The sequence below is a fragment of the Oncorhynchus tshawytscha genome, linkage group LG09, assembly GCF_018296145.1.
Source record: "Oncorhynchus tshawytscha isolate Ot180627B linkage group LG09, Otsh_v2.0, whole genome shotgun sequence".
In the NCBI taxonomy this organism is placed as follows: Eukaryota; Metazoa; Chordata; class Actinopteri; order Salmoniformes; family Salmonidae; genus Oncorhynchus; species Oncorhynchus tshawytscha.
In genome coordinates, this window is record NC_056437.1 from 44,344,742 (window position 1) to 44,371,992 (window position 27,251).

General features: G+C 41.8%; 1 long non-coding RNA gene across 1 annotated transcript; it reads right to left on the reverse strand.

The window, feature by feature from the left end:
* Positions 1–13,979: 13,979 nt before the first annotated feature.
* LOC121847168 lies at positions 13,980–26,101 on the reverse strand. The gene is made up of 3 exons (XR_006084096.1): positions 25,927–26,101; positions 14,952–15,045; positions 13,980–14,868 (listed from the first exon to the last, which is right to left on the reverse strand). It is a non-coding gene; the product is annotated as an uncharacterized LOC121847168 (long non-coding RNA).
* Between the last annotated feature and the right edge of the window lie 1,150 nt (positions 26,102–27,251).

Here is a 27,251-nt window from a genome sequence, read left to right on the forward strand (position 1 = left end):
GCCTGTCGGAGAGTATGGTGGAGGTGAGGGTCATTAATGTTCTATATTCTGTTAACATAAGGGTTTTGTCTTTTTGTAATTTCTCCCTGGATTCTGGGCAAAACATTTGGTTTAGGATTACTTAGGAAACTTCCTATGCCCTTACTGATGATTCACCTTTTATTTACGACATTAATTGAAAGCATCTTAACCTTCTGCTTCCTTGGGTGGCATGGTTTGACAGTGTCAAGTCTCAAAGCATCCCATCACTCTACAAATCAAGAACCATCCATAAATCCAGACAATTTTACTTAGACACACCCACTATACAACCAGTACCAACAGCTTCCGTCGGGTCGAAAGTTCAAAACCCCACACTGTAGAACAAACAGGGCACACAAGTCATTCATATCAACCAGCATCAGGTTCCTAAATCCAGGAAGACTAAACTGTAACTCACCACCTACAGTATACCTCTATGTATTTGTTTGTCTGACCTTGTCTTGTGAAGTATGTCCTGTGATATTTTATGTTGTATTTAAGTGAAGAGTTGAATGTTCTGTGATGTGTTATCGTACACGTTTGCCATTATTCCCAAACAAATTCCGCTATGGAACAATGAAGGGTTAAATCCTGGATCTTATCCTTTGCTGTTGTAATAATTTTAATGTTTTTTAAACTTTTTCCAGCACATATGTGTTTTGCCTCTAGTTTCATATTTCCTGGTAAAACCTAGATTCAAAACACCCCTCACTTACCCTCTGGTTGTGACACAACGCAGATAATTCATGTAATATAAGGGCTCTGTAACGCATTCATAGGAAGAAGGTGAGGACCATGGTGCAGCGTGGTACGTGTTCATATTATTTATTTGAAACTGAACACTAAAATGAAAACAAACAAAGAGAACAACCAAAACAGTTCTGTCTGGTGCAGACACAAAAACAGAAAGCAACTACCCACAAAAACCCCGTGGGAAATGGCTACCTAAGTATGGTTCTCAATCAGAGACAACGAAAGACAGCTGCCTCTTTTTATTTTATTTATTTTTATTTCACCTTTATTTAACCAGGTAGGCTAGTTGAGAACAAGTTCTCATTTGCAACTGCGACCTGGCCAAGATAAAGCATAGCAGTGTGAACAGACAACACAGAGTTACACATGGAGTAAACAATTAACAAGTCAATAAAACAGTAGAAAAAAAAGGGGAGTCTATATACATTGTGTGCAAAAGGCATGAGGAGGTAGGCGAATAATTACAATTTTGCAGATTAACACTGGAGTGATAAATGATCAGATGGCCATGTACAGGTAGAGATATTGGTGTGCAAAAGAGCAGAAAAGTAAATAAATAAAAACAGTATGGGGATGAGGTAGGTAAAAATGGGTGGGCTATTTACCGATAGACTATGTACAGCTGCAGCGATCGGTTAGCTGCTCAGATAGCAGATGTTTGAAGTTGGTGAGGGAGATAAAAGTCTCCAACTTCAGCGATTTTTGCAATTCGTTCCAGTCACAGGCAGCAGAGAACTGGAACGAAAGGCAGCCAAATGAGGTGTTGGCTTTAGGGATGATCAGTGAGATGCACCTGCTGGAGCGCGTGCTACGGATGGGTGTTGCCATCGTGACCAGTGAACTGAGATAAGGTGGAGCTTTACCTAGCATGGACTTGTAGATGACCTGGAGCCAGTGGGTCTGGCGACGAATATGTAGCGAGGGCCAGCCGACTAGAGCATACAAGTCGCAGTGGTGGGTGGTATAAGGCGCTTTAGTGACAAAACGGATGGCACTGTGATAAACTGCATCCAGTTTGCTGAGTAGAGTGTTGGAAGCAATTTTGTAGATGACATCGCCGAAGTCGAGGATCGGTAGGATAGTCAGTTTTACTAGGGTAAGTTTGGCGGCGTGAGTGAAGGAGGCTTTGTTGCGGAATAGAAAGCCGACTCTTGATTTGATTTTCGATTGGAGATGTTTGATATGAGTCTGGAAGGAGAGTTTACAGTCTAGCCAGACACCTAGGTACTTATGGATGTCCACATATTCAAGGTCGGAACCATCCAGGGTGGTGATGCTGGTCAGGCGTGCGGGTGCAGGCAGCGAACGGTTGAAAAGCATGCATTTGGTTTTACTAGCGTTTAAGAGCAGTTGGAGGCCACGGAAGGAGTGCTGTATGGTATTGAAGCTCGTTTGGAGGTTAGATAGCACAGTGGCCAAGGACGGGCCGGAAGTATATAGAATGGTGTCGTCTGCGTAGAGGTGGATCAGGAAATCACCCGCAGCAAGAGCAACATCATTGATATATACAGAGAAAAGAGTCGGCCCGAGGATTGAACCCTGTGGCACCCCCATAGAGATTGCCAGAGGACCGGACAGCATGCCCTCCGATTTGACACACTGAACTCTGTCTGCAAAGTAATTGGTGAACCAGGCAAGGCAGTCATCTGAAAAACCGAGGCTACTGAGTCTGCCGATAAGAATATGGTGATTGACAGAGTCGAAAGCCTTGGCAAGGTCGATGAAGACGGCTGCACAGTACTGTCTTTTATCGATGGCGGTTATGATATCGTTTAGTACCTTGAGCGTGGCTGAGGTGCACCCGTGACCGGCTCAGAAACCAGATTGCACAGCGGAGAAGGTACGGTGGGATTCGAGATGGTCAGTGACCTGTTTGTTGACTTGGCTTTCGAAGACCTTAGATAGGCAGGGCAGGATGGATATAGGTCTGTAACAGTTTGGGTCCAGGGTGTCTCCCCCTTTGAAGAGGGGGATGACTGCGGCAGCTTTCCAATCCTTGGGGATCTCAGACGATATGAAAGAGAGGTTGAACAGGCTGGTAATAGGGGTTGCGACAATGGCGGCGGATAGTTTTAGAAATAGAGGGTCCAGATTGTCAAGCCCAGCTGATTTGTACGGGTCCAGGTTTTGCAGCTCTTTCAGAACATCTGCTATCTGGATTTGGGTAAAGGAGAACCTGGAGAGGTTTGGGCGAGTAGCTGCGGGGGGGCGGAGCTGTTGGCCGGGGTTGGAGTAGCCAGGCGGAAGGCATGGCCAGCTGTTGAGAAATGCTTGTTGAAGTTTTCGATAATCATGGATTTATCGGAGGTGACCGTGTTACCTAGCCTCAGTGCAGTGGGCAGCTGGGAGAAGGTGCTCTTGTTCTCCATGGGCTTCACAGTGTCCCAGAACTTTTTGGAGTTGGAGCTACAGGATGCAAACTTCTGCCTGAAGAAGCTGGCCTTAGCTTTCCTGACTGACTGCATGTATTGGTTCCTGACTTCCCTGAACAGTTGCATATCGCGGGGACTATTCGATGTTATTGCAGTCCGCCACAGGATATTTTTGTGCTGGTCGAGGGCAGTCAGGTCTGGAGTGAACCAAGGGCTATATCTGTTCTTAGTTCTGCATTTTTTGAACGGAGCATGCTTATCTAAAATGGTGAGGAAGTTACTTTTAAAGAATGACTAGGCATCCTCAACTGACGGGATGAGGTCAATGTCCTTCCAGGATACCCGGGCCAGGTCGATTAGAAAGGCCTGCTCACAGAAGTGTTTTAGGGAGCGTTTGACAGTGATGAGGGGTGGTCGTTTGACTGCGGCTCCGTAGCGGATACAGGCAATGAGGCAGTGATCGCTGAGATCCTGGTTGAAGACAGCGGAGGTGTATTTGGAGGGCCAGTTGGTCAGGATGACGTCTATGAGGGTGCCCTTGTTTACAGATTTAGGGTTGTACCTGGTGGGTTCCTTGATGAATTGTGTGAGATTGAGGGCATCTAGCTTAGATTGTAGGACTGCCGGGGTGTTAAGCATATCCCAGTTTAGGTCACCTAACAGAACAAACTCTGAAGCTAGATGGGGGGCGATCAATTCACAAATGGTGTCCAGGGCACAGCTGGGAGCTGAGGGGGGTCGGTAGCATTGAGAACCACATGGCCAAACAACAAAGAAATATAAAACATAGAAAATGAACATAGAATGCCCACCCTAGTCACACCCTGGCCTAACCAAAATAGAGAATAAAAGCCTTTCTATGGCCAGGGCGTGACAGGCTCCTTTTTCAATCATCTGCAAGATAGAAAGCTGAGTTTCTGGAGCAATATTTTTGTGTTTACTCTTTTTAAAAACTATTATGTACAATTACTCTGATTTGAAAATGTGATGCAATATTATTTACTATTGTGTTGTCTTCCTATTGTTTCCTCTAGAACTGGTTAGGGAATGAAAGAGTAAAGCTGGCCCAGAGTAAAGCTGTCTCTCAACACAAAACTAAGCTCAACAAACGTAATGTGTCAGCTTACAACCTGTTTATGAGGGACCACCTTAAAGCTAAAGGTTTGTGCCTTTTTGGCTTGAATTACCTGTTTGCAATTACAAGAGCAAGGAGAGCATTCAAGTATTGTGGACTGCACGCATTTCTCAATTGGTGTGTCTTTGATGTAGGTTAATTATTATACTTTTTTAGATGAATGATCAGAGGTGTTTCTCTTCAGAACTTTATGGGTCTAACAACAGTTTCTAAAGTCAACTGACTCCATCTGACACATATTTCTACTTTGTTTCAGCAAGTAAATGTTTTGTCGTAGTAATGCCTTGATAGAATAGATTGATAAAACAATGTCACTGACATTGTCATGTTTTCTGTTGTATGTCAGAAGTTATGGCAGGTACACAGGTCAAATGGCAGGCATTACCACCTGCCACAAAAGCCCATTACAGTGAGGAGGCAGACAAGCTACGGTCAGGAGTTGAAGGGGAACCTGAAGGCAGTAAAAGTAAAAGATAATTTAAGATGGCTGAAATCAATTGTGGGAATGTATACAATAAGGTCACAATAGTAAATCATGACATTTTGAAACATTTACTTTAAAAAAGTAATGTGTTTGTCTTTGATAGTTAGAGAGAGGGAACGGGCATTTTTCTTACAGAAGGATTTCCATTTTTTCGCCAACTCTTTTTCTATAAGCATTTTTAGATATTGTCTTTTTTTTACATCTAATTTCAGAAATAACGGACCTGCTCCGCTTTAAAACAGGCTTAAAAAATGTAACCACTAAAATTCCACTAAACCACGAAAAAGGGCTGATGTTTGATTTATAAAAACATATGTGGTAGCTGTGCCTTGTTGCTTTACATTGTTGATATTCAAGTAAGCAGATTTCTGGATCACAGGTAGAAGCTTGGAATAATGTGTGTACTTGATCTTCCTTCACTAAAGCCTTCTTTCGATTTCTGTTTAGATGAAGCAGATGGACAGGGCAGAGTTCCATGTATGACTGTGGCTGCCAAGCAGGTGGTCATTGAAGTAGAGGGCATGCCAGCTGGGATAGAGTTGAAAAAGCCCTCCCACTATGGCATGGACCAACTATCTTCCATTTTGGAGGCAGGCCGTGGCATCAAGTTCACAATAAGTAAGATGCAATGAATGCTCTCTACAGTGTTTCAATGCAGAATTGTAATGTCTTGGTCATTGATATGAACAACATTGACATATACAGTACAGGCAGTGACTTGGCCCATTACTTTAGACAATCAGGACATTCCCTTTGAACAGATACCCACTGTGGTCACTGCTCTCACTAAAGGGCAACGGTGGGCTTTACTATATATGGCCATCCACCACTTGTTATTGTTTTTTTTCTGGGTCAATGTGTCTGCTGATTAAGAAAAGATAGAGTAAATGTTTTATTTTAGAATATCTTTTTGCAGCTAGGGGTGGTGCTGGGCCTAGAGCTGGAGATGGGAGTGGAGCTGGGCCTTGAGATGGGAGTGGAGATAGAGATGGGCCTGGAGCTGGAACAGTGCCTGTAGTTGGTGCTGGGCCTGGGCCTTTAACTGGAGGTTGGGCTGAGGCTGGAGCTGAAGGTTGGACTGCACCAGGACCTGTGTCTAATTCCCTGGAGGTTGGTAATAATATATAAATGTACGCAGAGTATTCAAAACATTAAGGACACCTGCTCTTTCCACAACATAGACTGACCAGAGGAAAGCTATGATCCCTTATTGATGTCACTTGTTTAATCCACTTCAATCATCGTAGATGAAGGGGAGGAGACAGGTTAAAGAAGGATTTTTACACCTTGAGACAGTTGAGACATGGATTGTGTATGTGTGGCATTCAGAGGGTGAATGGACAAGACACATTTTTTAAATGCCTTTAAATGGGGTATGAATTTAGGTGCCCGGCTCACTGGTTTGTGTCAGGAACTGCAACGCGCTTAAATGCTTCCCGAGTGTATCAAGAATAGTCAAACACCCAAAGGACATCCAGCCAACTTGACACAACTGTGGGAAGCATTGGAGTTACAATAAGCCAGCATCCCTGTGGAACACTTTCGACACCTTGTAGAGTCCATGCCGGCGAATTGAGGCTTTTCTGAGGGTAAAGGGAGGGGGGTGAGCAACTCAATATTAGGAAGTTGTTCTTAATGTTTTGTAAACTCCCAAAGGACATCCAGCCAACTTGACACAACTGTGGGAAGCATTGGAGTTACAATAGGCCAGCATCCCTGTGGAACGCTTTCGACACCTTGTAGAGTCCATGCCGGCGAATTGAGGTTGTTCTGAGGGTAAAGGGAGGGGGGGTAAGCAACTCAATATTAGGAAGTTGTTCTTAATGTTTTGTAAACTCAGTGTAATTAGATGTTATGTAGTTACAGTATGTATGTTTTGGATGTATACTGCATGATAAAACAATAAATATAAAAGAGTAATTGTAGTCAATGACCAGAATCTTTGCTGGCATAGAAAGAGTCAGTTCAGAATTAGATTTTGGGTACATATGTGGAAACTCATTTACCACACTACATAATGAATGCGGTGTTTCAGTGCAGACACTATACTAAAAACACATCTGTTTGATGGTATTTTTTCAAAATGTACTGTGAATGTAGCCAACAAGTCAACCTGTATTTTGTCTTTGATTATAAAGAACATACCTTACAATTTATCACTTTGTAATTGTGCCTCTGTATTTCTTTTCTCCCAGACATCCTTGCCGTTGCAATGAACTCCATTATTACTTAGCCACAATGAATTGTTTTTTAATAAAAAAATGTATTCCAAGTTGTGTTACATTGATATATCTAGTGAAAACTGGATAAGCAACACTGAACTGCATTGTCACGACTTCCACCGAAGTCGGTTCCTCTCCTTATTCGGGCGGCGGTTGACGTTTGGCATCACCGGTCTTCTAGCCATCGTCGAGCCACTTTTCATTTTCCATTTGTTTCATCTTGTTTTCCTACACACCTGGTTTTCATTTCCCTCATTAATTGTTGTGTATTTAACCCTCTGTTCCCCCCACCATGCCTTGTGTTGAGTTGTTTGTTGTAAGTGCTTGTGCACATGTTTACTGGTGCACGTCAGGTTTTGTATCCATGTTGGTTATTTCTTTATGCCATTGGTTTTGCAATTAAACTGCTCCGGCTATTACCTAGTTCTGCTCTCCTGCGTCTGACTTCCCTGCCACCAGTTACGCATCCCTGACGGAGAGAAGTTGCTACAAGCTTTACATCAAAGTTGCCTGAAGCTGAATGGAAAGGCTATGCCCTTTCCAGTTATTCAGAAGAAAATCCTCTTGTCTAATTTACAGTTGAAGTCGGAAGTTTACATACACTTAGGTTGGAGTCATTAAAACAGGTTTTTCAACCAATCCACAAATTAATTGATAACAAACTATAGTTTTGGCAAGTCGGTTATGATATCTACTTTGTGCATGACACAAGTCATTTTTCCAACAATTGTTTACAGACAGATTATTTCACTTAGAATTCACTGTATCACAATTCCAGTTTGTCAGAGGTTTACATACACTAAGTTGACTGTGCCTTTAAACAGCTTGGAAAATGATGTCGTGGCTTTAGAAGCTTCTGATAGGCTAATTGACATCATTTGAATCAATAGGAGGTGTACCTGTGGATGTATTTCAAGGCCTACCTTCAAACTCAGTGCCTTTTTGCTTGACATCATGGGAAAATCTAAAGAAATCAGCCAAGACCTAAGAAAAAAATTGTAGACCTCCACAAGTCTGGTTCATCCTTGGGAGCAATTTCCAAACGCCTGAGGGTACCATGTCCATCTGTACAAACAATAGTAGGGAAGTATAAACACCATGGGATTATACCGCTCTGGAAGGAGACACGTTCTGTCTCCTTGAGATGAACGTATTTTGGTGCGAAAAGTGCAAATCAACCCCAGAACAACAGCAAAGGACCTTGTGAAGATGCTGGAGGAAACCGGTACAAAAGTATATATCGACATAACTTGAAGGCCGCTCAGCAAGGAAGAAGCCACTGCTCCAAAACCACCATAAAAAAAGCCAGACTACAGTTTGCAACTGCACATGGGAACAAAGATCGTACTTTTTGGAGAAATGTCCTCTGGTCTGATGAAACAAAAATAGAACTGTTTGGCCATAATGACTAACATTATGTTTGGAGGAAAAAGGGGAGGCTTGCAAGCCGAAGAACACCATCCCAACAGTGAAGAACGTGGGTGGCAGCATCATGTTGTGGGGGCTTAAAATGGCTTAAGGGCAACAAAGTCAAGGTATTTTAGTGGCCATCACAAAGCCCTGACCTCAATCCCATAGAAAATTTGTGGGTAGAACTGAAAAGGCATGTGTGAGCAAGGAGGCCTACCAACCTGACTCAGTTACACCAGCTCTGTCAGGAGGAATGGGCCAAAATTCACCCAACTTATTGTGGGAACCTTGTGGAAGGCTGCCCGAAACGTTTGACCCAAGTCAAATAATTTAAAGGCAATGCTACCAAATACTAATTGAGTGTATGTAAACTTCTGACCAACTGGGAATGTGATGAAAGAAACAAAAGCTGAAATAAATCATTCTCTCTACTAATATTCTGCCATTTCACATTCTTAAAATAAAGTGGTGATCCTAACTGACCTAAAACAGGGAATTTTACTAGAATTAAATGTCAGGAATTGTGAAAAACTGAGTTTAAATGTATTTGGCTAAGGTGTTTGTAAACTTCCAACTTCAACTGTATATAAGGGTGGTTAACTTACCGGCCTGGACGCAAAACCAACACATTCTACACATTTATATACTACCCTTTTAAAGTTTTATTGCAACCATGGTGTTCATTTTCACTGAAGCATATACAGTATATCAAATAACATGACAATGATTATCATCATATGGGTCAGACTGTCCTATACTACTTTGCCCAACACGTTATACCCCAGAGGTTGTAAATAAACCTTTAAAGGTTGGTATGACTTGCATTATTGTGATAGGGCTTTGAAACCCATAGCCGAATGCCTTCAGACTGAGCATTTCACAAAAAATGGCTGCCGACAGTGAACTCAAGTTAGGGTTAGGGGTTATATTTAATGTCAGACTATCCTATACCACTATGCCCAACATGTTATAACCCAGAGGTTGTAATTAAACCTTTAAATGTTGATATGACTTGTATTATTATGATACGGTAATAAAAGCTATTAACCGAATGGCTTGAAACCATGCTTGAAGCGGAACAGGCCATTCGGCTATATGGCACAAGCCACAGCTATAAGGAACGAGCCACAATTGAAAGTTATGGTGTAGTTTACAATGCACTGCTGGAATGGGTTAATTAAGTGTATATTCGATTCATTAAATTATTTTCATCGATACACTAGTTCACATTTATTTGGATAGTCTGGATTTTCCATCTGTAGATGCTCTGCAGACAGTCATACTATCAAGAAATTATGTGTTGATAAGCAACTGCTTGCTATGGTTAGAGTTATGTTTAGAATAAGGGTTGGGGTTCGAGTTAGTAGATTAGTAGTTGAAGTGTTACCATACACTGTAAACGTATTCATTTTGGCAAACAGAGAGACAAGTTATACTGTAGTAGGATGTCAATGGGATTGAGTAACATACAAAAGCATGCTCCTGGTCTCCCAGGGTGTTTTATTACTTTTTTTTTTTCAATCACTGGTGCAATATTTTACAAGTATGTGGTTCATTTTCACAACTATTAGCACATAAATCAACAGATCATCCAAATGGGGTATAACACTGACTTGGCTGCAGTACCTGCATACTTTCTGACCAGGCCACAATAGAAAGAGCGCTCCAGGACAAGTCTATGGATTGTGGCCAGCAGACAGCGAGTCTTCTTAGTCTGCAGACTTTCTAAAATTGCTGCACAGTGTTGAAGAGACCAGCGTACAATCCGGTTTCTCTTCTCCATGCCCTTCAACCTTTTCTCCAGGCTGAAATGTGAATATTTATGTTAAAATTTTTAAAACCTATATTAACTAGCACCAGTATAGTGGTACAAATAAACTTAGCAGAAAAAGAAACGTCCCTTTTTCAGGACCCTGTCTTAAAAATCCAAATAACTAAACAGATCTTCATTGTAATGGGTTTAAACACTGTTTCCCATGAACCATAAACCATAAACAATTCATGAACATGCACCTGTGGAACGGTCGTTAAGACACTAACAGCTTACAGACGGTAGGCAACGGGTCACAGTTATGAAAACTTAGGACACTAAAGAGGCCTTTCTACTGACTCTGAAAAACAACAAAAGAAAGATCCCTGCTCATCTGCGTGAACGTGCCTTAGGCATGCTGCAAGGAGGCATGAGAACTGCAGATGTGGCCAGGGCAATCAATTGCAATGTCCGTACTGTGAGACTCCTAAGACAGCACTACAGGCAGACAGGATGGACTGCTGATTGTCCTCGCAGTGGCAGACCACGTGTAACAACACCTGCACATGATCGGTACATCCGAACATCACACCTGCGGGACAGGTACAGGATGGCAACAACAACTGCCCGAGTTACACCAGGAATGCACAATCCCTCCATCAGTGCTAAGACTGTCCGCAATAAGCTGCGAGAGGCTGGACTGAGGGCTTGTAAGCCTGTTGTAAGGCAGGTCCTCACCAGACATCACCGGCAACAACGTTGCCTATGGGCACAAACCCACCGTCGCTGGACCAGACAGGGCTGAAATGATGTAATATATATCACTAGCCACTTTAAACAATGCTACCTAATATAATGTTTACATACCCTACATTATTAATCTCATATGTATACGTATATACTGTACTCTATATCATCTACTGCATCCTTATGTAATACATGTATCACTAGCCACTTTAACTATGCCACTTTGTTTACATACTCATCTCATATGTATATACTGTACTTACATCTACTGTATCTTGCCTATGCTGCTCTGTACCATCACTCATTCATATATCTTTATGTACATATTCTTTATCCCCTTACACTGTGTATAAGACAGTAGTTTTTTTTTGAATTGTTAGTTAGATTACTTGTTGGATTATTACTGCATTGTCGGAACTAGAAGCACAAGCATTTCGCTACACTCGCATTAACATCTGCTAACCATGTGTATGTGACAAATAAAATTTGATTTGATTTGATTTGGCTGGCAAAAAGATCTCTTCACTGACGAGTCTCGTTTTTTTTCTCACCAGGGGTGATGGTCGGATTTGCGTTTATCGTTGAAGGAATGAGCGTTACACCGAGGCCTGTACTCTGGAGCGGGATCAATTTGGAGGTGGAGGGTCCATCATGGTCTGGGCATCATCGGACTGAGCTTGTTGTCATTGCAGGCAATCTCAGCACTGTGCATTACAGGGAAGACATCCTCCTTCCTCATGTGGTACCCTTCCTGCAGGCTCATCCTGACCAGACCCTCCAGCATGACAATGCCACCAGCCATACTGCTCGTTCTGTGCGTGATTTCCTGCAAGACAGGAATGTCAGTGTTCTGCCATGGCCAGCAAAGAGCCCGGATCTCACTTACTTTTGATTTTGACCCCCCACTACTTATGCGACTCAATGTTGCTCTGCGAGAGAGTCAACGTATCTCTCCTGCCAGGTAAGGAACAACGTCCTTTTGTCTGTGAGGGTCTCCGTTATCTGACGAGTCCAAACTTCCACGTCTGACTGTGTGCTGCCCTCAACATAATCAAGGGCCTAATTAAATCTATTGCAGAACAAAATTAACCACACTGGCATTCATGCTGAATTATACATATACAATGCTCACAAGTTATTGAAAAATATCTTATGGACAATGTTAGGAATTTTACTAAAATATCAAATTGTCAGTGAAACCACAGCAAGGATTTCATCATCAAATCAATTAAATGTATTTTATAAAGCCCTTTTTACATCAGCAGTTGTAAAACAGCATCACAAAGTGCTTTACAGATACCCTGCCTAAAACCCCAAAAGAAAAAGCAATACAGAAGCACAATCCAAGCAGTTCATGTTGTGCATGCTTGTCAGACTGATCGATAATCAGAACAGGATAGAGCACACAAAAACACTTTCAAATGTTCCTAGATCAGCAGCAAGGTCAGGTAAAGACCATAATGGCTACAGAGGGTGCAAACATTTCAAGACTCTAGGGTCAGATGGCTTTCATGTTTGAGGAAGTCAAGGTTTATGGGTGAGGTGGGGTGGGTTGTGGGGGCCAACTTTCTGACAGTCTCTCATTCAAACTGCCAGTGTTTGAACTGCTCAAATGACTAATTTGTGAGCTTCTGGTAGAGCTCAACTGTCTGTACATAGAAAAAAATAAAACTACTCATCATAGTAAAAAATGTATGATTGTATGATGATTCCAATTTAAAATACAATAACTACCTTCCAGCATGCATTGGATTTATGGAAAGCCAAGGTAATCCCACTCAAAGACATCCCACACTCCAGTTGCAGGGGTGCAAACTGGTGCAGGAGGTCCACTGAAATTGCTGTTTGTGGCAGATGGGGGTTGGCAGGCCAGATTCTGCAGCGGATTAGGGTGACAGGATCCAGCTCACAGCTGCAAAACTGCAGCCAGACGTCATGAGCTCTTCCTGAAATGAGGCATTCCGTTTCTTAGATTGCATTGCTAAACATTACATCCGATGTTGTTGAGATGCACGTCTCTAAAGAACTATCACAATGACTCCATATTTTCAATGTAACAACTGAGTTAACCGGGTTATGGTAGACTAGATAAAAAGGAGGAGATAATAATAAAATTAAATCAAATAAAATTAAATCAAAATTAAAGTTGTCATTTGAACAGGAATACAGCATAGTGTACACAATACAATGAAATAAGTAGATAACTACAGTATATTAAGTAGAGGAAACAAACTCTCCCTCAATGTGAGGAAGACAAAGGAGCTGATCATGGACTATAGGAAAAGGAGGGCCGAACAGGCCCCCATTAACATCGACGGGGCTGAAGTGGAGCTGGTCGAGAGTTTCATGTTCCTTGGTGTCCACATCACCAACAAACTATCATGGTCCAAACACACTAAGACAGTTGTGAAGAGGGCATGATAACACCTTTTCCCCTGCAGGAGACTGAAAAGATTTGGCATGGGTCCCGATATCCTGAAAAAGTTCAACAGCTGCACCATCAAGAGCATCCTGACCGGTTGCATCACTGCTTGGTATGGTAACTGCTCGGTATCTGACCGTAAGGCGCTACAGAGGGTAGTGTGTACGGCCCAGTACGTCACTGGGGCCAAGCTTCCTGACATCCAGGACCTACAGTATATAGTAGGCGGTGTCAGAGGAAGGCCCAAAAATCTGTCAAAGACTTCAGTCACCCAAGTCATAGACTGTTCTCTCTGCTACTGCACGGCAAGTGAACCCAGAGCACCAAGTCTAGGACCAAAAGGCTCCTTAACAGCTTCTATCCCCAAGCCATAAGACTGATGAAGAATTAATCAAATGGCCACCCGGACTATATACATTCACCCCCCCTCTCCCCCCTTTGTTTTTACACTGCTGCTATTCGCTGTTAATTATCTATGCAGTCACTTTACAAATTACCTCGACTAACCTGTACCCCCGCACATTGACTCAGTACCGGTACCCCCTGTATTTAGCCTCATTATTGTAAGTCATTTTCTTGTGTTTCTTTTTAAAATTTAAATGTTACTTTTGTTTATTTAGTCAATATTTTTTTAACTCTATTTCTTGAACTGTATTGTTGGTTAAGGGCTTGTAAGTAAGCATTTCCCTGGTTGTATTCGGCACATGAGACAAATAACATTTGATTTGGAGGGAGAAACTGTCTCTGGGCATGGTGCTGCTACACTTAATGCTCTAATACAGTTTGCAATATGGTAAAAGAGCCAGATGTTTAAGTTTCCGATTTTGATATAAGGCCTACCTCTAACGTCAACAACTGTCAGAAGACGGTTGTACTGGCTGTGACAGTTATGGTCATCTTGTGTCCTCCACTTCCATCATAGGCCCACCGGGACACATAGGATGAACTGCCCTGACTAAGACAGACAGACAGACACAAAGTTGTTGTAGAACAGACTACAGTAGCTGCAGATTTGAAACTACACTATCAGGGGGATATTTCATTGCACAAATTGTTAGAAAACTCCAAATCAATTCTGTGCTTGGCACGACAGATTTGGCCACATTTATCTGCCCGGAACTGTAACTTTTAGAGAAACTGTGCTGTATGTACATGATCAACATTTTTGACTGGGAAGCAATTATTTTTGCCAGAAATTGACAGGTTTGTTGACATAACATAAAATACATTACATTCCATAACTCCAACTGGTGGACAATGTTGGGAGTGCTGTGTGTTTTCACAGCACAGGTGGCAGAGAAATATTTATCTGAGCCACAATCCCCACAGCGCGATAGCTCATCCTCCTCCAAAACTCTACACACACTGCAGATGGCATTGGGTGGAGGACATTCCAGCTCCACTGCAGGCATGTGGAGTAGATCCCTCAACCTCTTCCAGGCCTCAACATCCGCTGCCTTGCTTTTTTTTATGCTGGTGGAGGATGTGCATCACTGTAGCTGGGGCCCAAATTCTGCTGCAGAGGGAACCGGCTCTGTTCTCCCACTACTCCCTAGAGAGTAGTAACAATTTTTACTGAGTGGACTATCCTGGTTAAATTAAGTTGAACAGAAGTGAACAGGGAAACTTTCTCACCTATCCAAGTTCATGGCAGGGGTGTACGTGCAATCACGCCTCTAGTCATGTCTCTGTAAACCAGAGGGGCTCTTTTTCTTCTAAAAGATGGCTTCTGTAACAAAAAACAAGACAATGACAACTAAGTTTGATGTATTCTAAATTAATTATATAATATTAATTACATTCAAATGACCTGATACATAGGATACAATTGTATTTCCTTATAGGGAATCTAAAAACAGTTATCGGTAGGAAGTTGTGCTTCACATGGACATTAAGTAGTCTGAAATGCCTCCATAGACAGGTGATGACACGTCTTTGGGCTTCAACAAGCATGGGACAGGAATATTTTGGGCATCTTGGCTAATGGATTATTATTGTTGGAATTGTTATAATGCACCATCTAATACTTGCCTAGTCCAGTGGTTCTCAACCTTTTTTGGTCATTGTAGGCCCAATCACATCTTGCTCTACCCATTGTGCCCCAAAAGTACCCCCTCATTTTGGATTGCCAACTGTCCCGTATTAGCCGGGATGTCCCTTATATTGCGCTAAATTGGTTTGTCCCATACGGGACTCGTATATTCATCCAATCACAGTATAGCGTAAGCGCGCCATTTCCTGCAAAGTAATTTCTGTTGTTGTTCAGTCGGTTTGGCATATCAAGGAAATATGGATAAACCTGCAAAAAAGACTGTGCAGCTACAACAAACAATGTGAAGCAAAAATGGTGTGGGTTAAGCCCGTCAGTGGTGACTCGACGAAAGCTTTCTGTATTTTATGCAGTTGGAAATTCTCAATTGGCCATGGAGGGGAGAATGACCTAACTCAGCATACATCTACAGAAATGCACAAGAAGGCCAGGCTAGCTAACGGTGCAAGCAATATCGGTGCATTCTTTAGGACGTCTACTGTGGAAACTGACAAAATTGGAAAACACCACCCCGTTTACCAGTTATTGAATTGTGCCAACAATCGCATTCTGAAAGCTAATTTCCCAGCTCACATAGCCCATAATGCCTGCAAGCACGCCCGCGATCTGCTGTCGGTGGATACTGAGACAATTATTTCTAAAATCTACAGCCACATATCAGTATCTGCTTCCCAAAGAGAGGAACTGCGTGCATTGTTTGCCTTTGTTGATTTTGAGTGGCGTGAAATTCTGTAACATAATTGCATACGATGACTCTCTCTTCATCCAGCTGTCGATCGTCTCCTGCAAAGCTGGCCAACTCTTACTTCATATTTCAGGTGCCTTGGGGAGACCTGTCCTGTGCAGTGTTGCCAACTAATTTTCAGGGTAAATTGCTAGAGTCAGGTTGAATTGTTGCTAAATTACGTTGTGATTTCTGGCTGTAAAATTTTGATTGGGACATGTTGATTGATGTTGTAAAATAAAACATTCGTGACCAACTATATTCATTGGGTTTGGCTGGTCGAACCCGTACTGCTGCAGTCAGCCAACAATGATTTGCATTTTGCTGAAATTACTGCTGCCTGTGCACGAGCTGAGCGCCTGCTGCTGACGTCACCACTCACGTTGCACTATTGCAAGCCAGGCACGTGTGTTGTGACTGAGTAAATAGTTTTTGTGTCATTTAGAGGGAAAATGCGTGCATTTTAGCGTTTGAGTCACTTTTCAAAAGTTGGTAAAAGTTCCAAATACATTTTTAAAAGTAGCTAAATTTGTTGCTTGGTGCTGTTTGAAAAAAAAAGTTGCTAAATCTAGCAACAAAATTGCTAAATTGGCATCACTGGTCCTGTGGCGCTGAAGAGTATTTTTGAGTATGAAGAAAAAAACGGAAATTTATCGGCGCTTTTTCCACAACGTGGGGTGTGTTTTTGACCAACTCGTAAAACAGCTGGAGGAAACAATGCTCTACATCACATGTTTACGAGGAAGTCCAAAAGTTCAAAATTAAGATACTTAATTAAGCAGAAACAGGAGAGCTTTTTGGGATACCAGACCAAGCAGCTGATGGACAAACAATTGTCATCACAACGGTCCAAGCAGCAACAGGACTTTGTGAAGTTCTATGACACTGTCATTACATACATTGACAAGTGGTTTGATTTTTCACCAGAAAATTAAACCGATCGGCCTCTATGAGGAGCTCTCCTTCACTGACCTGGAGCAGGTGGTGGTTGCCCTCAAAATGACAGTCAGTATGGACCAACTGTAATGAAGAGTTTTGTACTAGCCTGAAGGAAATACAGAAAGCCAGACAGGATACCACAAAATCCACCAGTGAGAAGTAGGTGACAGTTTTCCAAAACCTAGGGAAAGCCAATTTGACCAACATGTTCAGGATTGTCTCATTTGTCCTCAGTCCTCATCTGATCAAAAATGAACTTCAAATATCTGTGAACTGTGACTTCTCGTGTAATGACTTCTCTCTGGCTATTCAAAGGGACAAAGGACTGCTTGAATCAGTCAAGAGCAGCAAAAAAATAAGTAGACTTGGTGAGTGACTCATGCCCCTCTTTTCCTCTTGCATTTCAAATGTTTATTTTTTTTATTATTACTGTAAAGGTCCAAATGGTGATTTCTTTGATATATATATATATATACATATATATATATATATATTTTTTTTAGGTTTATTCACATAAGTTTTCATAATGATACCGTTTTAGTAAAGCTATAGACTAAATGGAATATACAAATGTTTTGCCTTTCCAATTGAATAAGAATATAAATATACACTGCATATTCATTCACACAACACGCCTACACCGCCGAGGCACGTGCACTGGCGCGCCACCTTTTGTCCCTTATTTGGCAGTGAGAAAGTTGGCGCAACCCTACCCTCATATGCATTTTAAAATGTAGGTATATCATATGAAATTAGTCTTTCTAAGTACCCACTTTGGATATTGGTTCCTGGTTATATGAATGGTGTAAACATTGGCTAGAGAGAGTTTAAATCCATGCGAGAAAGTGTACTATTGCACACTTCGGGAAAAATATGTAGATTTAAGACATGAGACAAGATCCTCATTCAAATAAATTAGACGCAGCCTAGCCTAGCCTCGTTATTTTTCACAATCATTTAGCTGGCTAGGTAAACACCATTTGCCTGACAGCAAAGTTATTTGAGACAAATCAGATGAAACTTGGTCACAAATGACGTGGGGGGGTTCTCTTCAAATGGGTATAGAATAGGCTATCACCTTTTATTGTCAATTAAGGACCTCTTACACTAGCAGATTGCGGTCTTTTCATTATTTTGTTATTGGGACACTGTACTTGTAGTGGTAACCATTGCACTGTCTGTTTAATTTGTCACCAGGGATGTTGGCCTTTCTTTGGAGCATGGGGCTGATGACAATGCTCATGAAAAAAACGAGGCCTCATCTCCCTGCACAACTCAGCCTCATACGGGGTGAGTCATTACAAAGATTACATCAGGCCTTTGAAGACGTTTTACATACTGTACGGTTTTGACATAGACAATGCATACAAAACATATGCTGTGACATTGTGGCCTATGTAACAGCTTGGCTGTCATCAGACTTTAGAAGACAATGTATGTGTGACCGATGTGAAATGGCTAGCTAGTAAGCGGTGGTGCGCGCTAATAGCATTTCGATCTGTGACGTCACTCGCTCTGAGACCTTGAAGTAGTGGTTCCCCTTGCTCTGCAAGGGCCGTGGCTTTTGTGGAGCGATGGGTAACGATGCTTCGTGAGTGACTGTGGTTGATGTGTGCAGAGGGTCCCTGGTTCGAGCCCAGTTTGGGGCGAGGAGAGGGATGGAAGCTATACTGTTACATATGCATTGTTTAGTTTACAAAACCTTACAGAAAGCCATTACATAAAATAACACAAGCATTTCGCTACATCTGCAATAACATCTGCTAAACAGGTGTATGTGACCAATAAAAATGTATTTAATTTGACATCACCCATACTGTGATGAAAGGGACCTAGTGGAAAGTCTACATATGTATTAGCATAGATGTCATCAGTCTTTGGGCAAGTCATGAGGATGTTAAATCTTGTCCTCTGTGTTTCGCTCCTCTCCTCTCTGTCACTCCTCTCCTGTCTTTTTTGTCCTCTCTTCTCGGTCACTTCTCTCCTCTGTGTCTCTTCTACAGCACATGCATATTGCGGCCTTCCTGATCAAGTTCAATATCCAAGTGAACGAAACAGACAAGTGAGCCTTCAACCCTCCACAAGGTAGCTCAGAAGGTTAACATAGTGAATGTATGCATGTGTTATCTCTCTAGTTGCACAAGTGTTTAACTTACAATAATGTAGTCTGGTCACAATTCCCATCCAATATACTGTATTTGTGTAGAACAAGAACTTAAACAAGTAGGCGGCCAGTACAAGCATAACTTTAGTGAACTATTTACAGATAACATACAGTGCCTTTGGAAATTATTCAGACCCCTTGACTTCTTCCACATTTTGTTATGTTACAGCCTTATTCTAAAATTGATTACCGTAATTTCCGGACTACAAGCCGCTACTTTATTCCCACGCTTTGAACCTCGCGGTTTATACAATGACGTGGCTAATTGGATTTTTCCCGCTTTCACAAGATTCATGCCGCCAAAAAACTGAGCACCGTCACATAATGTGACGTAAATCGAGCGCGCTCAAACTTCCCATCATTCTGATTACAGTAGTCATTTTGTCACCCTCATCATGGCAAAGACACGAAGAAATGCATATGATGCAGCTTTCAAGTTGAAGGCGATCGATCTGGCTGTTGGAAAAGGAAATAGAGCTGCTGCACGGGAGCTTGGCCTTAATGAGTCGATGATAAGACGTTGGAAACAGCAGCGTGAGGAACTGACTCAGTGCAAAAAGACAACAAAAGCTTTCAGAGGGAAGAAAAGCAGATGGCCCAAAGTATTTGCAGCTACTCGACATCAGTGTAAATCGTGCATTTAAGGTGGCTCTCCGTGTTCAGTGGGAGGCTTGGATGACAAGTGGGGAGAAATCCTTCACTAAAACGGGCCACATGCGAAGAGCAACTTCTGGTCAAGTCTGCCAGTGTGTCCTGACAGCGTGGAGCATTGTCAAAAAATCCACTATCATCAACGGGTATCGAAAGGCTGGACTGCAGCGTGTTGAAGAGGGCAGCATGAGCACAGCGGGGAATTTGCCTCCGGATGAAAGTGACGAGAGCGACAATGAAAACAATCCAACATCGGATGAAGCAATTCTGAGGCTATTCAACTCCGACACCGAAGGAGATGACTTCAGTGGTTTCAGTGCACAGGAGGAGGAAGATAGTGACCAATAACTTTCTTGGTAGGCTACTGTTTACTGCTATTTTTAAAATTTTTGTTACAAGCCGTGTTTCGTTAAAGCCTATTTATTTTTGTTACAAGCCGTGTTTCGTTTAAAGGCTGTGTAAGTTCATTTGTTTCAATGTACCGGTAGGCACCTGCGGCTTATAGACATGTGCGGCTTATTTATGTACAAAATACATATATTTTAATAATTCAGTGGGTGTGGCTTATATTCAGGTGCGCTTAATAGTCCAGAAATTACGGTAAATCGTTTTTCCCCCCTCATCAATCCCAATAGTAACAAAGCAAAATATATATATATATCACATTTAACCTCTTGCAGCTCCCCCCTACTTTGTGCAATTTCCGCCTGAAGACACACCCAAATCTAACAGCCTGTAGCTCAGGCACAGAACCAAGGATATGCATATTCTTGGTACCATTTGAAAGAAAACACTCTGAAGTCTGTGTAAATGTGAATTGAATGTAGGAGAATAACACACAATAGATCTGGTTTAGATAAAACAATGAAAAAAACATACGTTTTGCTACACCATGGTGCTACCCTACAGAGTGCTGCTGAGGCTACTGTAGAACTTCATTGCAAAACAGTGTGTTTTAATCAATTATTTGGTGACGTGAATATATTTACTATAATTTTATCTAAAAGGGATAATGTTTTTAATGTTTCACTATTTTAAGTTGCATGTTCTTTTGCCCTCAGAACAGCCTCAATTTGTCTGGGAATTCACTCTACAAGGTGTCGAATCCGTTCCAAAGGGATGCTGGCTGATGGTGACTCCAATGGCTAGATGTCGTTTGGGTGGTGGACCATTCTTGATACACATGGGAAACTGTTAAGCGTGGAAAACCCAGCAGCTTTGCAGTTCTTCACACAGTCAAATCAGTGTGCCTGGCACCTACTACTTTTACCCAGTTTTAAGGCACTTAAATATTTTGTCTTCACCCTCTGAATGGCATACATACACAATCCACAATCCATGTCTAAATTGTCTCAAAGCTTAAAAATCCTTCTTTAACCTGTCTCCTCTCCTTGTATTTAACAGGCAACATCAATAAGGGATCATAGCTTTCATCTGGATTCACCTGGTCAGTGTGTCATGGAAAGAGCAGGTGTTCCTAATGTTTTGTACAGTGCATAACTATATTTTGCACATTTTGTTATACAACGTGACTGTACTGATCGCTACACTGATTCATTGGGACACAGCTCGGATTATAAACTTGGTTTGTTAAAACTTCTGGCTGCAATCCCATTAACGGGATCTTTATGACAACAGCCAGTGAAAGTGCAGGGCGCCAAATTCAAAACAACAGAACAACAAATTCCTCAAACATACATGTATCTTATACCTTTTTAAATGTAATCTTGTTGTTAATCCCACCACAGTGCCCGATTTCAAATAGGCTTTACAGCGAAAGCACCACAAACGATTGTTAGGTCACCACCAACTCACAGAAAAACACAGCCATTTTTCCAGCCAAAGAGAGGAGTCACAAAAAGCACAAATAGAGATAAAAAATGAATCACTAACCTTTGATGATCTTCATCAGATGACACTCATAGGACTTCATGTTAAACAATACATGTATGTTTTGTTTGATAAAGTTCATATAAAAAAATCTGAGTTTACTTTACGTTACGTTCACTAGTTCCAAAAACATCCAGTGATTTTGCATAGCCACATCAATTCAACAGAAATACTCATCATAAATGTAGATGAAAATACAAGTTATACACATGGAATTATAGATATACCTCTCCTTAATGCAACCGCTGTGTCCGATTTTTTTTAAACTTACAGAAAAGGCAAACCATGCAACAATCTGAGACGGTGCTCAGAAAATTAAAAAAAAATGTATCCGCCATATTGGAGTCAACAGAAATCAGAAATAATATTATAAATATTCCCTTACCTTTGATCTTCATCAGAATGCACTCTCAGGAATTCTAGTTCCACAATAAATGCTTGATTTGTTCGATAATGTCCATTATTTATGTCCAAGTAGCTACTTTTGTTAGGGCTTAGGTATACAAATCCAAACGCTCGTGCAGGTCCAGCATAACGTCGGACAAAAACTTCAAAAAGTTATATTACAGGTCTTAGAAACATTTCCAACTATGTATAGAATCAATCTTTATCATAAATCTTCAATATAGTTCCAACCGGAGTATTCCTTTCACTGTAGAGAAGCCATGGAATGCAGGTCGCTATCATGCAAATTGCGCGTGACCAGCCCTTGGCTCTGCCTTGGCTTTCTGGTTGTTTAGGATTCAAACCTTCACAAAACAGCCTAATGCATCATTTCCATGGTTTTTACACTGGAAGGGGATTATGCAACATTATTATGCAACATAATACAGCATAACAGTGCAATACAAGTAAAGTAAAAATGCACAATAATGACAAATGGCAACATAAATAATGTAGTTAGTATTTATTTAATATTAACAGCTGATTTTCCAGAGAGAAGCGAAAAACCAGAAACCCCTTTAAGCCAATATGGTGTAAACTGGGGGGGGAAAATCCCTGATCTCTTTTAACAAGACAATCAAGCACGCTCCTGGGAGATAAACAAATAGTCAACATGTAGCCTACCCATGAACTATTTACATACATTATTGACTGTCCAATTTGGTGGCTCGGAGAGCAAGGCATGAAGTGGCACAAACTGCTCTGTGTTCTGCGACAACAGAGGGCCTATGCTACTTTTCCCCTTTCCATCCTAGTCATCCACCTCAATGAAAACAACTTAGGATACACCAAGGGCATGGCACTGGTGCTGCCCAAGTGTGGATTTAGAGGTGGTCATCCACAACGGTGGTCTTCTCTGATATTGTGCAACGGAGAAGCTGGATGTTCCAGTGGTACCAGAAGATAAACATTTTGAGGGCCTGGCGTGGCGTCAATCACCTAGTGTATGCATTTTAGGGAACACAATCCGCCACCCTGCCATTAAGCAGTGTGTCCCTGGGATGTACTGTAGGGGGCAATGGCATTCCTTGAGCGTTGATCTCTCCAGTCTCCACTGTTCTCTCCTCCATAGTAGCAAGACTAAGAAGGGTTAAATTGCAGCCTGCAATTTGTGCGAATGCATATGGGCATTCCCGACATCAGCAGGAACCCCTCTTCATACTTCTATTGGTACTTTTTTAAAATCTAGGATTCTGGTACACAGGCGGGAGCCTGTAGGGGGCAGTAATGCACCATAATGTTGCTAATGGTTGTGGCAGACCAGGGGGTTTGGTCAAGAAGTTTACACAGATCAGACACGGACAGAGAAGGATTAGCTCGGTTTCAAGGGTGTTTATTTAAATAATAAATCAAAAAGAAAAGTATAGGTCTCCCCCATGAGACCCTCTCCGGGATACAGTCTTCTGGGCTCCGGGTCTTGCTCTATCCTATTGGGCACAAAAACTGAACTCCATCCTCATACCTCTGCAACCGTCCCCAACTATACAGGAGTCCTTTCTTCCCCACTCTCCCTTGTGTGCTGCCCTTCTGGCAGCTTTATGGGCCTTGTACAGCTGGTGAGCAATCGGCCCTTGATTACTCACCAACTCCCAATCAGCCCAATTAGTCCTGGACGGAGAGCCCGTCGAGAACTGGCACATCCAGCAGATGGAGCCATCGCCTCGTGATGTATACTCCGTCTGTCACCAGGCCTCGACGAGTCTCCCCCTGGTGGCTGACCTGCTGTACGCCACATGGTCGATAAACCCCACAGAAGAAGAGGCGGGGCTGACGATACCGTTGGATAGCTAGGACAACAGTAGACAGTGCCTGTTGGGCACTGTTTTCACGCAGTTCTGATAACTATGGTGATGACAGGTGTTCGGCAGGCTTTAGCGAAGGACACCGGGTGGGATAGGCAGCCATGCACAACTTCAACACCATCATCAAGTTTGTTGACGTCACAACGGTGGTAGGCCTAATCACCGATGGCGATGAGTCAGCCTACAGGGAAGACCAAGGAGCTGATCGTGGACTATAGAAGAAAGAGGGGAGAGCACGTACCCCATCCACATCAACGGGGCTGTTGTGGAGCGGGTCGAGGGCTTCAAGTTCCTTGACGTCCACATCACTAAGGACTTAGCATGGTTCACACACACCCGCACAGTCGTGAAGAGGTCACGGCAGCGCCTCTACCCTCCCAGGAGGCTGAAAATATTTGGCATGGGCCCTTGGATCCTCAAAACGTTATACAGCTGCACCATTGAGACCATCTTGACTGGCTGCATCACCGCTTGGTATGGCAAATGCACTGCCCTTGACCGCAAAGCGATAGAGAGGGTGGTGCGGACAGCCCAGTACATCACTGGTGCCGAGCTCTCTGCCATCCAATACCTCTATATCAGGTGGTGTCAGAGGAAGGCCCCGAAATATTGTTCACTCTGCTGCCATCTGGCAAACTGTACCGGAGCATAGGCTCTTGGACCAACAGGCTCCGAGACAGCTAATACCCCCAAGCCATAAAATTGCTAAATAGTCACTTTATGGTACCCAAACTATCTGCACTGATTCTATCTAAATCAAATATAAATCAAATTGTATTTGTCACATACACATGGTTAGCAGATGTTAATGCGAGTGTAGCGAAATGCTTGTGCTTATAGTTCTGACCATGCAGAAATATCTAACCAGTAATATAACCTAACAATTTCACAACAACTACCTTATACACAAGTGTAAAGGAATGAATAAAAATATGTACATAAAAAATATCTTTCACTGACCCAATGCACACTCACTCACACACACTACATTGACACTCCCACGAGCATATCGACAAAACACACACTGTACATACACATAACCACATACATTTTCACACTCATAATTTGCTGCTGCTACTCTGTTCTTTATTTTATTATTGTTATTATTATTATCTATGCTGATGCCGAGCCACTTTACTCCTTCTTCATGTACATATCCACCTCAAATACCTCATACCTCTCTGCACATTGATCTGGTAAAGGTACTCCCTGTATATAGCTCAATTCTTGTGTATTTCATTTGATTCCTCGTGTTACTATTTTAGCATTTCACAGTAAAGTCTTCACCAGTTGTATTTGGCAAATGTGACAAATCATATGTATTATTATTATACAGGATTCAATGGGATGCAACGTTAGGTAGCTACATTGCTAAGCAGGCCAGGTTGAGTAGTTTATGGAGTAACGTTAGATAAACTATGCCCATTGCATGTATTATACATTAGCAGTTTCCCAAAGTTTGGTGTTGACTATGAACTTTACTTAGCTAGCTAGCTAGCTAGCTGTGCTTTGTGGAAGAATGTGGGAGATATTGTCAGCTTCTGAAAGTACCATCCAATTGAGAAAATAAACGCACTAATACACCAGAGTATATATCTGTAATATCTGCATAAAGTTGTCACTAGTTGTTACACAGGATTTAGCTATTTAAAGTTAAGTGTATAACTTTATAGTTATCTTTGAGCAATTTCTATATAATTACCCATTACCAAGCGAAAATAGTATACCTACAAACAAAAGATGCAACATGTAAAAATACAGTACGTTTCTTGCAAAATAATAAAGATTTCTATTGTTAAGATTAATTAACACAAAAATAACTATTCTAGTGGTGACTAATCTGTAGCCTATAGTAGGACTAGCCTAGATAGCTAATTTAGTCAAATGGGATTGTCTATTTCTTCCCCTTTTAACAATACAAGTAACAAGGGAAATTGACAACTGACTTTCTTTCTTTCTTGTAAGCATTTCCCATCCTGAGACCTTGTGGGAATCTGTAGCTCGTAGTTGTGTTATCCAGCTAGCATTAATAGTACTTGCTACCACTAAGTTAGCAAGTGTTTAGCTACATTGAAAAGAAACTACGTTATTCAGTGTATTGACACACGTAGCTAGCTAGCTCACGTTAACATGCTGGGTGCGTCTTACGTAATACCCTTGGGTAACAGATACCCTGAGAACAAGGTTCATGGAAGATAAGACCATCGAGCCCAGCTAACGTTAGCTAGCGAGTAGCAACCATAGCATATTTGCCACCAAACCTGGTAGCTAAACAGATTGCATAGAAAGTATATTCTGTAGACAGTAACTAGCTAGCTCGCTAGCCTAGATGGTAGCCCGACAATAATGCCAGCTAGCATTTGCTAGCTAGCCAGCTACAGTTAGCTGTCTAGCCAACACTAGGCCAGCTAGCCCAATATTGGACTAAATCTTACTTTCTCTCATTTGCAGATGTTTTTGACCTACAACACCTTTTTTCTTTCGTGGCAATCATTTGTGGTAGACAAATTATGACAATCTTATTAATTGTTTAGCCCTGGTTATATGATTGTGTCTATTGGTTGCTATAATGCAATACATATTTGCTATATGACATGTTTTATAATACATTTTATAATTCCATATATAATTACTGTAACTAATGACCCCTTAAAATGAAGTGTTACTAAACTTTCCATAGCAACATATAGCTAGCTTCCCTTGCTTGTAACTTGCCTCATCTGACTGGTGTTCGCTAGCTACTAGTGCTGTGGCTCTTGTTTTAGAACTCATAAGATTCAGCTGAAAATATGTCAACATTGTCAAAAATGCTATAAATAGGTAGCACATAATTGATTCTCAATGGACAGAATGAGCACGTGAGAGCTATAAATTATAAATGTAATCAAAACTGTTGCCCCTACAAACGTATTCAGCTCGAAAGATAGCAATTCTAATGGTCACTTTATGGACGCTGTAGTCTTGTTTTTATCCAACGCCTAGATATTGAGCTAGGTCGGGGCAAGAAATTGTATTTTCTTCCTAATGCTAACGACCCTGTTAAAAATCTGGTATTTGGTTCTCGGTAACGGCTGGATAGCTCATGACAAGAGAAAGGGGAGTGTTGTGTACCTCTGATCAAGTTGATTTGCACATTTTCATCGACATTGGTGTCAAATTGACTTAGTTATGATAGTAGGGAGATTTTAATTTAACATTGAGCTTCAACCAATGCATATACTATTGTGGGGTCGATACAATAAATACAACAATCTTTGATTTTGCATGAAAT